Below are 11,412 nucleotides of genomic sequence, written 5' to 3' on the forward strand. Positions count from 1 at the left end.
GTGTCAAGAATATGACGAAGTTTTCGTTTGGCTCTACCGTTTTGCTGAGAAGTACCTGGACAAGTTAGTTGATGAATAGTTCCATAGGAATGCAAAACAGCTTGGAAAGCATATTGAGTGTATTCAAGAGCATTATCAGATTGAAAAATTTTGATGCGTTTGAAAAACTAAGTTTCAACCATTTTTGCAAAATTATAATATACTTGCAATAATTCAGAACGATGTTTCATATTAAAAATCCAGCTATAGCGAGAGTAATCATCAACAAAGACAACAAAATATCGAGACCTACCAATACTAGAGACAGGGGAAAGCCCCCAAACATCAAAATGAATAAGGTCAAAGATATCAGTGGATATTGATTTACTAATATTGAAAGGCAAAACTGGTTGTTTTCCTAATTAACATGAAACACAATCAAAATTTTATGTAGACACTGAACCTAACAAACCTCTAGAAGCCAATTGTTGTACCCGAGAGGAAGATGCATGACCAAGTCGAGCATGCCAAAGTGCAAGGGAAGGAATTGAAGAAACTGTAGCAGCTGCAGCAATAGAAACAGGAGTAACAAGTGGAAGATGAAGGTTGTCCATGGGAAACATACGCCTAACTCTGGGACCAGTTCCAAGCTCTTGTCCCATCGTCGAATCCTGCACAATACACCCAGAATAATCAAATATAATGTGACAACCCAACTCAACTAATTGTCCCACATAAAATAAATTGTAAGAAAGGTCAAGAACATTAAAGACCCCAGGAATCGAGAGGTTGGAGGTCGAAACAGAACCTATATTATGACCAGACATATTGGAACCATTTGCTATGCGAATATTAAAAGGGTGTGGTGCAGGTTTAAGTTCAAAAAATAAGGGTGAGTGAGGTGTCATGTGATTGCAACAAGCAAAATCCATAAGCCAAGAGGAAGGAGACATGCCAGATAAAGTTGAGAGAGAAGAGGAATAAGATGCATTATCAATCATACGAATGACATTGGCAATGATGTTTTTAAGGTCATCTGTGGACATGGTGAAAGTGTGTCCTGAAGACTTAGACTGTGCAGAGACGGGATTCATTGGTTGGACACTCTCAGTGTTAGCAACAGTAGCAGCAGAAATTGAAACAGCTGATTTGTTACGATAATAGCAAGTCTCAATATTGTGGTCAAAACATTTGCAAAAATTGCAAAAACGTTGGCAAGATTGTCAGTGATAATTGTTGCAACAAGAAGAAGACCTATCCTTATTCTTCATTTAGAAGCAAAATATGCCAAAAGAGAGAGAGAGAGAGAGAGAGAGAGAGAGAGAGAGAGAGAGAGAGAGAGAGAACTGCAAAAATGAAATCTATACGAAAAACTAGGTAAAGAGCACCTGGACTGCAAAAGTCAACCTTCGGTCAAAGTCAATGGTCAATCAACGGCTTGGTCAATGATGACATCAGCTGACGTGGCAGGTGACATCAGCAGATGACATGGCAATGATGACATCAGTAGATGACGTGGCAGTGATGACATCACCTAGGGCTGACTTTAGCAAGTGTAGATCTGGCGCGTATAAGCGCGTGGTAGCGCATGAAGAAGACTGCCAGCACATGGAGTAAGTGAGCTTGGGCGCAAAATCTTTGGGCGGTGCGTGAGGGCGCATGTAATCTCTGATGACGATGAGGTTTCCACGATTGAGTAGATCAAGGTGAGACAATCACTATGGTAATTGAAAAATGCTTATCATAGCAAGATGCACGGTGAAGACGATAAGTGCAGTGGTCTGTGTGGTGCAGGACTCTTCAACGACGGCGACTAAAGGTCCGAAACCCAAGGACGACGACTGAAAGGCATCGAAGGTTCTACAGCGAAAGGCTGCGGCAGCTGTTGTCACGGCAGAAGCAATGTTAAGAATGAAGTGACACCAATAAAGAAAAACTGCTAAGAAAAGGTCAAAGCAGTGACTCTAATACCATGTTAGAAATACTGAATAATTGTATTGTATTTCTCAGTGAAAGAATATACATAAGTGCCTTTATATAGAGGCATATGAGTGTCTTTATATAGAGACATATAAATGCAGTACAAGTAAGAGTGTAGTACAAGAATGTGTGCTATACAAGTAATCTAGTTAGGCCTAAAGCCCATAACACTATACACGTTAACACATACAAAAATTTCATTTGACATCACTGTTATATATCCTTTGAAAGAAGAGTCTCTAGTCCTCATTAGTTACAGACACATTTGTCCAACCTCTCCATTATGCAATCCTCCCCTTATTTATTATTTGACCAAGTATACTTACTTCTTCTAAAGCGCAAATCAATAGCACGACACTCAAACATAACATCTTGCAACCCATTGTAAAAAGGGCTTGCCTCAATGTTGCCTCATTACTTTTCCTTTTGAGTTGTTAAATCTCCAAGATAGAACCAAGAGTTGTCAAAACAAGATACTAGATTTCTCAACTGCTTTCAAACTTTCTTTATTCTATGACCTATATGGAAAGCCATAAAACAAAAGTCAACCAGAAGCTAAGGCTTATCATGCACATCTGAATTAATTAACATACCAATTAGGTTACTCTTATGTGTGAAAATGTCGACTTTCTGACCCGACCTCCATAGAGCCCAAAGACCACCTGCCTTACCTTCAGATTCTACACAAAATTTGCCTTCGAAGTCAATAGTCTTCCTAACTTCTTCCATTCAACTCTTGAGCCTTAGTCTCACAATGAAAAGCACAATTTGGCTGGTGAAACCTCAATAGGCCGTAAGGGCTCTCATTGTCGAGGCATGGTTAATTCCTCAACAGTTCGAGTTTAGGATGTTCATGGTAAGGTTGGGATAGGTAAGGAGGAAATAAAATGGATTTTGTGGGGCACACTTACAAATGTATTGTACGTGCAAGCGAGATGAATTTTAGGAAAAGAGGTGTGGAGAGTAAGAAACTTGTTGATAAGAAGGAAAGAAGTGAGGAAAGATGTTCTTTGTTAGATGTTAGATTGTAATTCATCAATATAGCCTTAATGTAAATCTGTAATGTAAAGGTAGTGTAAAGTTTGTACATAGAGATAAACTACATGTCATTTATTATTAGTTAGTCAGGCTACATATAGTTTTACTGTGACAGATGGCACTTGTTCATTGGATAGTTTGTTAGTCTTTCCCTGTTTCCTATATAAGAAATAGAGCTTGTTTATATTCGATTAATAAGAATTCAATGCATATTAAAAAATCTCCTTCTTCTTCATCTCTAATCTAATTCCTCCATTGATGAAGCTTGTCATATGCGTGAATTCTAACATGATATCAGAGCAGAATTAGTTGAGAGCTTCATCTGGTACTCTTTGAAACTCTTTGAATTCACTAGTTCAATCTTTTACTTGTTTCTTTACTTTCAGTGCTTAGTTCTTTCGAATCAAGTAGAAAATTTCTTCTTTGTTTTTTCTCTTGATTCTTGATTCTTGCACTATTTTTTTTTTTTTTTTGTCTCTTCCCTATTTCGTTCTTGAATTTCATTTGCAATTTCTGGTAATTGAGTTCAAAGCCTAGGGATTGTGAGATTGGATTTGGGATTTTCTTCAAATCTTGTTCTGTGGTAAAATCTTAGGGTTTCTATAGCTGAATTTTGTTTAGATATTGATTGATCAGTGGGATTCATTATTGATTCTTGAAGAAATCTTAGGATTACTGCAATTGGTTGTTTTTTTTATCCTAGTTCAGTGTTTGTGAATCTTGATTGTTTAGTCAAAATCTCAGTTGGTGGATATGGGTGATAGCACGTCAAGCACCTCTGTTCCAACTATTCATCCATGGGAAAACTCTTCCAGTCCCTATTTCTTGTCTAATAGTGACAATCCAGGTGTTTCTCTTGTTGTTCAATGCCTCACTGAAGAGAATTATGGTACCTGGAGTAGAGCTGTTCTCATTGCCTTGGATGCTAAAACAAAACTGGGCTTCATTGATGGTTCCATACCGAAACCTGAGTCTGTTGATCACCCTTGTTATTTTGCTTGGTGTAAATGTAATAGTACTGTTCTTACTTGGCTATTTAATTCTGTGTCGAAGGATTTGCAACCTAGTGTGGTTTATTTCAAGATAGTAAAGGAGGTCTAGTTGGATTTGCAACATAGGTTTGCACAAGGGAATGGTCCCCGTATTTTTGAGTTAAAGAGAGAGATTTGTTCTTTGATTCAAGAAGATTTGACTATCAATGTCTATTACACCAAGTTCAAGAGTCTGTGGCAAGAATTTTCTGAATACAGGACTTGTTCATGTAGACATCAAGCAGAAGAGTGTGTCATGTCCTTCCTAATAGGTCTTAATGACACCTATGCTTTAGTGAGAGGACAAATTTTGCTTATGGATCCTGTTCCTTCTTTAAGCAAGGTTTTCTCTCTTTTGCTTCAAGATGAGAAACAAAGGAAAGTCAGTGAGACTCCCACCACTAAAGCTTCAACCTTAGGAGTCAAGAACAATGGTTCTTTTGTTAAAAGGATCTAACAAGGGTAAGTCTGGTAGACCTCAGTGCACTCACTGTGGAGCTTTGGGTCATGTTGTTGATAAAGTTACAAATTACATGGCTACCCACCTGGTTACAAGTTTAAGAACAAGGGACAGCAAGGTGGACATTCTTCTTTTGCTAGCAATGTTGTTTCCACTAAATGCAGCAATGAAGAAAGTTTTAATCTTACTAAGTCAGAATATCAACAACTCCTTGCCTTAATCAACTCTCAAGACCATTTTGGTGTGTAAGCTTCATAAGCTTCCACTTCTGGTGTTCATCAAGTAGCCACCATTATCTCTCAACCTCCTTCACAGCCTTTTTTGGAACTTCAAGGCCATGAGATGTCAGGTATCAGTTCTTCTATTCCTCTTTTCTCTCACCTTCCAAGATTGGTTTCACATTTTTTGGACTGTTCAATTTTTCTTCTCAAGTTGATACTACTCATCTTTGTTCCACTGATTAGATTCTTGATAGTGGAGTAACAGATCACATGATTCATTCACTTCAATTCTTTACTTCCATCACTTCCATTGTTCATTTTTCTGTTAGACTTCCTAATGGAGACATGGCTAAGTTCACTTATATAGGAACTATCAAGTTAACTTCTACATTAACACTGGACAATGTGCTTTGCATTCCATCCTTTTTATTTAATCCTGTGTCTATCAACAAGCTAACACAATCTCCTTCTTGCTACTGTATATTTCTTTCTCATTACTTTTTTATCTAGGACTTACAGCCTTGGAGGATGATTGGGTTGGGTAGAAAGTAAGAAGGCCTTTATACATTGGAGCTTACAGACTTTGTTCTTCCTAAATCTATTTCTGATGTGTTGTCCAAGCTTTCTTCTTTCAGCTTTGAAAATTCAATCCAATCTTGTAATTCAGCTTTTGTAATTTATAGTACTAGTCTTTGGCATAGCAGGTTAGGGCATCCTTCCTTTAGGGCCGGCTCAACGAATTTGGGAGCCCTACGTGAAAGCTTTAAATGAGGCCTTTTATTATATTTAATTATAAATTCATATATATTTTTCAATTAAAATTTATTTTTCTTGCTTTTTGAGAGGTAAAATTACTAATTAAATTTTTGCATTCAAGTTCCGCTAACATTTCCTTTTTAATTGATAATATAGCTAATTCAATTAATCTTTCTTGTGACATAGTTGATCTTAAATAGGATTTTATTAATTTTAATTTTGAAAAACTTCTTTCTGCAGAAGCAACTGTAACAGGTATAGTTAGTAATATTCTGAAAGCAATACATGCATTTGGAAAAGATTCTAGCCTCTTTATATAATTTAGTACATTAATTGGAGAGTTTTCATTTATTTGCAAAACTTCTTTTAAAACTTTTAGTTCTGAATATAAATCTAAACCATCAATATCGGAATAAGTTTCATGTGTGAGAAAACATCCAAGATTGAGACAATGTTTTTTCAAACTATCATCATCTAGTGATTTTAGTTTTCCAAAATTAAATAAAAAACCAAAAATATTTTCATATATTTGAAATTGTTCAAACCTACTTTCAATTGAAGAAATAGCTTAATCTACTATATATATATATAAAATAATTAATTCTAAAATATTCTTCAGCGGATTGTGTTGTCTCATCATTGACATTCTCATCAAATTGTTTCTTCCTACGAATTATATGTTTTTCACAAAATATAGGCTCTATTTCCATTTTGGTTGCAATTTCTTTAGATGAATTCATAGCAGATGTAAATCCATCTTCTCTATATTTTTTTAAAAAAGACATGAGACATTTTAATTGATCTATAGCAACATCAATATGCATGTCTTTCAATTGTAAATTTTTATTAATAGAGTTAACAGCAAATAATATGTCATACCAAATAGTCATAGCTAGCAAAAACTCAAAACTTTCAATCTCATATGTTGCTAAACAATCAGCTTCACTTTTTGTTTTGGGATCTTCACTTGTTTTTGCCAATTGTAACAAAGCATCTCTTATTTCTAGAACTTAAAATTTTATTGCTTTCACACTTTCAATTCGACTTTCCCAACGTGTTTGTGACAATGGCTTAAGAGTTAAACCTGTCACATTATCTTGCAAAATTTTCCATCGCTTTGTGGAAGATGAAAATAGTGTGTATATACGTTGTACTACTCCAAAAAAAGATATAGCTTTAGGACAAGAATTAGCCATATCACATAGGACAAGGTTGAGATTATGACAACCACATGGTGTGTAAAATGTTTTAGGATTTATATCAAGAATTCTTTTTTGTACCCCTTGTTTTTTCCCTTTCATATTAGACCCATTATCATATCCTTGTCCACGTACATCATTAATATCAAGTTTAAGATTTTTTATTGCATTTATAATTTCATTGAAAAGACCTTTTCCAGAAGTATTATCTACCTTTAAAAATTCCACAAAATGTTCATCTATTTTATCGGACTTATTGAAATATCCACACATCTTAGTATGAGAGTCATTTGTTCTTGATGACTTACATCGGGGGTACAATCAAGTATAATTGAAAAGTATTTTGCTTCTTTAATCTTTTTTATAATTTTACTTTTAATTTCATTTGCTATAATTGTATCACTTCATTTCGTATATTATCCAAGATAATGATTATGGATTGTACCATGTTGAATACGTCAAACATGTTCTTGCATTACTGGATCAAATTCTGCAATCATTTCAATTATACTTAAAAAATTTCCGTTATTTTCTTGATAGATCTTTTCATTTTTTCCTCAGAATGCCAAATTATTTTTACCAAGATTTTTTACCACCGCTATTATTCTTAGTAACACTTTTTTCCAATGATCTTTCTCTTTCTTAATTTGTTCTTGGACATTTTTATCAATTTTTTTATTCTTCAATAATCCTAGTTCTAAATCAATCCAAGTATTCATATTAATAGTATGCTCATTGGTTGTTTCGTGATTTTTAAGAATAGAACTAATATTTTTTCCAATCCTTAGTTCCTCCATTAGCTAGTTGATTTGTATTAGATTTTGAATTAAACAACTTGCAACCAAAAAAAAAAACTTTATCTAGGTCTTTCAAATACACTAACCATTTTCTATCATGTTTCTCCCCATTTGGTAATTTTTGAATATAATGCGTAGTGGAAAAATGTTTAGAGTTCTTATCTATAGGAAAGTTTAGATCATCAACTCTTATTGGACCACTTTCTACTAACAAATTTCTTAATTTTATATCAATAGTTTTCCATTGACTTGGATCAAAAATATTTATAGGAATATAATTAGATTGATCATTAATATTTTCACTCTCCTCTAAATTATTTTGAGCTTCATTATCAAGAATGGTGATATTACATGTTTGAACATTATCATGACCACCTTCGTTATTATCATTTTGTTGTATATTTTCATTATCTTCTAACTCTTTTTGATGAATTTCTTGTTCATTTATGAAACCTTCACTCAAATTTTCTACAAGATTTTGTTTTTTACTAGTAATAAATTTATCCATAGCTCCTTTTTGAGATTCAATTAGTTCTTCTCTTTGTCTTTTTTTTTTTTTTTTTTTTTTTAGATTTTCATATCCAAATAGATATTTTCTAGTAGACATTTGTAATTAAAAAATATTTATGAATAAATGAAACACAATCTATAATAAAAAAAAATTACAATTTAACTAGAATAATATAAATTTAATATATAAAACAATAGAACCTGGTTTATCAAAAGCACAATTGCAGCTGTACTTAATATGATCACTTTATACTTTAAACCTGCACAAATAAATTAAAATTAATACTAATACAAAGTAAATTATTCTAAATTTATAATTTTGTTATCAATACTCTTTTTTTTTTTTTTTTTTTAGCAAAATGTATAGAACTCAACTAAATTGGATGATTGGATTTAGATCCACTAAGAAGTAAGACCAGCCCACTAGCAAAATGTCAAATGTGTAGGACTCAACTTGATAGTTGATCCACTAAGACTAAGACCTTAGACCTGCCCACTATGACTATCTCTCCATCACCATGGCTACATCCCACTAAATTTGATTTCTTAAAAAAAAAAAAAATAAAAACGTGTAGGACTAGATCTCACTGATCAATATAGTAAAGTTCCATCCACTAAATCTAACTTCTTAAAAAAAAAAAAAAAAAAACAAAAAAACAAAACAAAATTAAGTGGGTCCATTCGGACCATTCCATAGCATTCTAGAGAAATCTAAAGAAATAAAAATTTAAGAGAACAAACATAAAAAGAGTAAAGTGTAAAGTAGTGCCAGTAAAGAGAAAGAGTACAAGAACAACTAAACTAAAGCTAAGCAAAAAGAAAGAACAAAAACCTAGCAGGGCCAGCACTCCAGCAGCAAACCATGAAGAAGACGAAAGAGACAAAGGAAAAGAAAACAAAAACGAACCTGAAATGAAGATCTATGAACACACCAAGTCTATTGCCAACACCAATTGATGAGTAAGCCACTAAAAAAGAGTGTTTTTTTTTTAGAATCAAGATGGAGAGAGTCATAGAGTGGGTTTTTTTTTTTTTTTTCTACCTTTTGTAATCTTTTCTTCTACAAGACTGCAAGCTAAATATTTGGTGATGGATTAGCCTTCATGTCACGTCAGTGTGAGAAACGGGGGTTTTTTTTTTTTTTTTTTTTTTTTCAAGATGAGAAATGGGCCTTTTGTAATTTTTTTTCTTCTGCAAGCTAGAGATTTGGTGATGGCATTAGCCTTCATGTCCCTTCAGTGTAAGAAACGGGGCTTTTTTTTTTTTTTTTTTTCAAATGAGAAAACAATATTATATAATATATTATTACTATTTGGGGGCCCTCTTACAAGTGGGGGCCTTAGGCAGTGGCCTAAATGGCCTATAGCTTCAACCGGCACTGCCTTCCTTTCAAAGATTAGCCATTTTACAAACTCTTGTACCTAATGTTATCAATTGCAGCAATAATAAGTCTTTTGATTGTCCTATTGCTAAGCAAAAATAGTTACCCTTTCAATCGTATGTTCATGTTTCTAATTCTAGTTTTGATTTGATTCATGTTGACATTTGGGGACCTTATTCCACCCCTTCATTGAATGGTTCTAAATACTTCCTTGCTATTGTGGATGACTTTAGTAGATGCACTTGGAATTTTCTCATGTCACATAAGTCTGATGTTTCCCATTTAATTCAGTCCTTTTACAATTTGGTAGTTGCTTAATTTAACAAAACTATCAAAATTATTAGGTCTGATAATGGTCCAAAATTTGCCTTGCATTCTTTCTATGCTTCTAAGGGTATCATATACCAATTATCTTGTGTTGAAACACCTCAACAAAATTCCATCATTAAGAGAAAGCATCAACATCTTCTAAATGTGGCTAGAGCTTTGAGGTTTCATGCTTGTTTACCATTGAAGTTCTGGGGTGATTGTATTCTCACTGCCATTTACCTTATCAATAGAATCCCTAGTCCCTTATTACAAGACCTTACTCCCTATGAAAAGTTGTTAGGACATCCACTCCCTTATTCTCACCTTAGAATGTTTGGTTGTCTTTGCTATGCATCTACCTCAGCTAGAGACAGAACTAAGTTTGACCCTAGAGCAAAGTCCTGCATCTTTCTTGGTTATCCACAAGGTGTTAAGGGATATAAATTGTATGATCTTAGAACCAAGTCTTGTTTCTTGTCAAGAGATGTTTTTATTAAAAACTTTTTAAGGAATATATTTTCCCTTTCAAGTCTTGGATTTCCAAGTATGTCAATGTCAATCCTCCTTCTACTCCTTCTCATTCTGTTTTTCCTCCTCAATCTTATATTCCTGATCATTCTTCTAAATTTCCTCCTGCTTCTGCTGAGTTTTCTCCTCTAATTTCATTTTTTGATATGGTTGTGCCACCTGATGACTTCCCTGATTTGGTTCATCCTAATGATGTTTCAAATCTGGCTGATTCCCCTGATTTGATTCATCCTACTGCTGTTTCTATTCAACCTGATTCCATTGGTCTTATTCCTCCTGCACCCCAAATTTGTGATGTTGTTTCTCTTAGGCAGTCTTCTAGACCTCACAAGCCACCCACTTATCTAAAAGATTATCATTGTAATCTCGTTGCTGCTCCTATGTTGGCTTTAGCTACTCTCAGTCAATCAGATGATTCCTTTGCTCCTGGTTCAGGTATTTAGTATCCCCTTTCATCTACTCTTTCTTACACTAAACTGTCCGCCTTTCAAAGAACATTCTCCATTGCACTCACTGTTCACAAGGAACCTAATACTTATGCTTAGGCCATTTTAGATCCTAAATGGCAAGAGGCTATGCAGGCAGAGATTGATGCTTTGCAAGCTAATAATACTTGGTTTATAACTCTTCTTCCTCCTAGCAAGGTTCCCATAGGGTGTAAATGGGTTTTTAAGATTAAACTCAAATCAGATGGGTCTATTGAGAGGTATAAGGCAAGATTAGTTGCCAAGGGGTATACTCAGACTGAAGGGGTTGATTTCTGATGATGCCGAAAAATCACCAATGAGCCACATGGCCCTCACGTGCTCCAAACAAGAACCTGCACAACACAAAAGCTGAAGACCTTAAGAGGAGTACCAGTGTGGTACCGACCAAATACCCTCCGAAGGTCAAGTTAGAACTTCTCACAACTCTAAAGTGCTAAAGCGAGGTCAATTATGCGTACCTTGGTTTATGAGGGTATTTGAGCTTTTATAGTAGTAGAGGGTTAACCTCTTTTCCTTGGGCTAGAAGTCTTTTCCTTATAGGAGTCCTCATGAGCGTATATTGTGGAATCCTTTCCTTGTAGGAGACTAACACTAAGCGTGGGATATAAGACATTTCCTTATATACTCATGCGTGGTAATCAAGACAAACCATGTTAGGGTCATCAACTTCACCTACTCTCTTCAGCTTTATTAGCGTCGGCTGCCTATCTTCATTGCCTAAGGTCAACTCGTCAG

Source organism: Quercus suber, unplaced genomic scaffold (genome assembly GCF_002906115.3).
Source record: "Quercus suber isolate HL8 unplaced genomic scaffold, Cork oak 2.0 scaffold_387, whole genome shotgun sequence".
Classification (NCBI taxonomy): domain Eukaryota; kingdom Viridiplantae; phylum Streptophyta; class Magnoliopsida; order Fagales; family Fagaceae; genus Quercus; species Quercus suber.